Source organism: Theropithecus gelada, chromosome 1, assembly GCF_003255815.1.
Source record: "Theropithecus gelada isolate Dixy chromosome 1, Tgel_1.0, whole genome shotgun sequence".
Taxonomy (NCBI): Eukaryota; Metazoa; Chordata; class Mammalia; order Primates; family Cercopithecidae; genus Theropithecus; species Theropithecus gelada.
Window position 1 is genome coordinate 67677443 of NC_037668.1, and position 3923 is coordinate 67681365.

General features: G+C 41.5%; 1 pseudogene across 1 annotated transcript; it reads right to left on the reverse strand.

Annotated features, from left to right (window-relative positions):
• Nucleotides 1-398: 398 nt before the first annotated feature.
• LOC112632247 lies at nucleotides 399-1936 on the reverse strand (annotated as a pseudogene). Its single transcript, XR_003121317.1, has one exon. The product of XR_003121317.1 is annotated as a high mobility group protein B3 pseudogene (transcript).
• Nucleotides 1937-3923: the final 1987 nt, after the last annotated feature.

Consider the following 3923-nt stretch of genomic DNA (forward strand, 5'->3'; position numbering starts at 1 on the left):
GGGAAAGGGGGAGGGGTATCTGCAATGAGCTAGAGAGCTAGTCTTTTTTCCAAATAAGGAAAGGAATGTGAGCTGGTACTGATAACGCCTGGTACTGTGGCATGTCTGGGCATGTAACAAAGGCAGAAAGGAAGAAAAAAAGAGAAAAAGAAAAAAGGAGTTGGGCGGGGGGTACTATGAATTAAAGAATAAAGGATTGATCAGGCTATTTGAAGAGAAACCTCATCATATCCCACATAATTGAAATCAAATAAATTTAAAAATCAATTCCTCAATCACGCTAATCACATTTTAAAGTCTCATCACCACATATGACTATTGGTTACTTACAGAATTAAGTAACTAATTGGTTACTTACAGAATATGCTGTATCAGAACATTTCTTTTTTTTTTTTTTTAAATGTAATACTGTTTATTTAACTTCAAAAACATTTCAGCATTCTAAACATACAAAAAAAAATAACAGAACGTTGCAAATCATGTTTAAGTACAGGAGGTTCTTGAACTTTCATTGATGCAGTGGCTCTTTGCTTTGCTGACAATGAAGAGTTCTACAGTTTGTTTAAAAACAAACAGTTTAAAAACTACCGCACTTAAAAAAAAAATTCTCATGCCAGCTGACCTCTCTGTCCACAGCTAAGATGGCAGCAGAATGCTATGTCACTATATACAGAAACAAGACAACCTGAAGCTAAATGGATGCCCCTGCAGAGTCAACAGGTCCAGCCTCACAGTGCACGCCCTGAGCTACAGCCCCTCCAAAAGGCATCTTCCCCACAGCCTCAACACCGAGCAAGGAGCATCAAGAGTTTGTCTCGGTTGTTTTGTTCTTTTTACTAACTATAGATATATACAGTTAAAAACTCAGGATTTCTAGCCAATAACCATAGTTAACACCACCTTACAAATTAAAAAACAAAAGCCAGAAGCATCTTTAAATGCCTTGTCACACCCACAGCAAAGTGCACAGAGTGAGGAGAACATGAAGAGGGCCTTTTCATTTTAAAAATGTTTGGAAATATGTACAACTTTGATACAGTTTCAGGGTGCTCCAGACACCCATGGCCACTTCATGTAAACCAATGACAATTTCTAGAGCACTTTGAGAGACTACAATATGATCGTGATCAAATTTTGTAATTAAACCTAATGAGGGCAACAGACACTTCTCAAATAAGAGATGAGTCAATTACGGCGCTCCCCTACTCTAAGTATTCACAAGGAGACAGATAAACAGTTTCTTTATTCATCCTCCTCCTCCTCCTCCTCCTCCTCTTCTTCCTCCTCCTCTTCTTCATCTTCCTCTTCCACCTTTTTCCGGGCAACTTTAGCAGGACCCTTTGCACCATCAAACTTTCCTTTTGACTTATAGTCAGCAACATCCTTCTCATACTTCTCCTTCAGCTTTGCTGCCTTAGTGATGTAAGGCTGCTTTTCACTGTCATTTAAATTATTCCACATCTCACCCAGCTTTTTTGCCACATCTCCAATAGAGATGCCAGGGTTTGTGGATTTGATCTTGGGACGGAATTCTGAACAGAACAGGAAGAATCCAGACGGTGGCCTTTTGGGAGCATTAGGATCCTTCTTCTTCTTGCCTCCCTTAGCTGGTCCATAATCCTTCATTTCCCGATCATAGCGCACTTTATCTGCCTTTGCCATTTCATCAAATTTAGATTTCTCTTTCCCGGACATCGTCTTCCACCTCTCAGAGCACTTCTTGGAAAATTCTGCAAAATTGACAGGGACCTCTGGGTTTTTCTTCTTATGTTCTTCTCTGCACGTGTGCACAAAGAAGGCATAAGCAGACATCTTGCCCTTTGGTTTCTTCCGGTCACCTTTAGCCATCCTGACTGTATTGTTCGCTAGTCTGGGCAGCGCAGGGCACGACGCGCGGCTCAGCGCTCCCCAGCCTCGCGCTAGCTGCCTCCACGAGAGCCGCCTCGTATCAGAACATTTCAATCATTGTAGAAAGTTCTGTTGTTCAGTGATGACTTAGAAGATACAGTGAAAGAGGTGACCTCATGTATGAGGACAACAAAATGCTTCTGAATAAGAATGAAATAATTATTTGTCAAACCACATAACTTAGTTTTTGGTCACGGGTCCCCTGCGTGGACCTCCCTGTATTTCAGGACATAGCTAAAGTATTATCTCTCTGGGAGTCTTTCTTGATGCTTCCAACCTGAGTCAAAGATTCCTCCAGGATCTCCTAGAGCAAAACACAGTTAATCTTCATTATTCACAAATTCCATATTTATGAATTTGTCTACTTGCTAACATTTATTTGTGACCCCTATATTTTTTTCATTGCTAGTGTATAGAAATACAATTAATTTTTTTTATTATGAACTTTTTTTTTTTTTTTTTGAGATGGAGTCTCACTCTGTCACCCAGGCTGGAGTTCAGTGGCGTGATCTCAGCTCCCTGCAACCTCCACCTGCCGGGTTCAAGCAATTCTTCTGCCTCAGCCTCCCAAGTAGCTGGGATAACAGGTGCCTGCCACCACGCCTGGATAATTTTTGTGTTTTTAGTAGAGACAGAGTTTCGCTATGTTGGCCAGGCTGGTCTCGAACTCCTGACCTCAAGTTATCCGCCCACCTTGGCCTCCCAAAGTGCTGGGACTATAGGCGTGAGCCACCACGCCTGGCCTGAACTTTTATTTTATTTTATTTTGTTTTATTTTATTTATTTCAGTAGGTTTTTGGGGAACAGATGGTGTTTACATGAATAAGTTCTTTAGTGGTGATTTTAGTGAGATTTTTGTGCACCCATCACCCGAGCAGTGTACACTGTTTCCAATGTGTAGCTTTTATCCCTCACTCCCCTCCCACCCTTTCCCATGAATCCCCAAAGTCCACTGGATTATTCTTATGCCTTTGTGTCCTCATAGCTTAGCTCCCAACTCCCATATTAATACTCATGGTCATTCATAGATATGCACAGAGTGACAAAAATTTCAAGTTGTCTAATGTGCATGTTCCCAGCTGAGGCTGAACAAGGTGATGCCCTTCTTTTTTTCACTTGGTATTGTTAACAAGTGTCCTTTTTGTGGTCTATTTAGAGCCATGTTTTTTCATTTTCATACTTTTTCTTGCCCCAGAGTGCTGAAGTGTTGCCTAGTGTTCCTAAGCACAAGAAGGCTGCTGCTGTGGTTTGAATGTGTCCCCCAAATTTCACATGCTGGAAATTTAGTCTCCAAATTCATATGTTGATTGGAGATGGAGCCTTTGGGATGTAATTGGAATTAGATAAGATAATCGGGATGGGACCTCTATGATGGGACTGGTGGTTTTACATGGAGGGGAAGTGCGACCTGACTCAATACTTTTGCTCTTGCCCTCTTGCATGTGACGTCTTCCACCATGATATGATGTAGCAAGAAGGCCCTCACCAGATGCTGACACTATGCTCCTGGACTTTGCAGTCTCTAGAACTATAAGAAAGAAATTTCTTTTCTCAATAAATTATCCAGTCTCAGGTATTCTGTTATAGCAACAGAAAATAGACCAAGACAGCTGTGATGTGCCTTACAGAGAAAATACGTGTGTTACATAAGCTTCATTCAGGCATGAGTTATAATGAGTTGAATGTCAACAAATCAACAATACCAATTAAATAAGGTGTCTTTAAATAGAAGCACATGTAAAACATGGTTATGTATTGATCATTTAATAAAAGCGTTGTGATCAAGCCAGGTGCGATGGCTCATGCCTGTAATCCCAGCACTTTGGGAGGCCAAAGCGGGCAGATCAGTTGAGGTCACGAGTTTGAGACTAGCCTGGACAACATGGCGAAACCCCATCTCCACTAAAAATACAAAATTTAAGCCAGGCATGGTGGCACGCGCCTGTAATAACAACTACTCAGGAGGCTGAGGCAAGAGTATTGCTTGAACCTGGGAGGTGGAGGTTGCAGTGAGC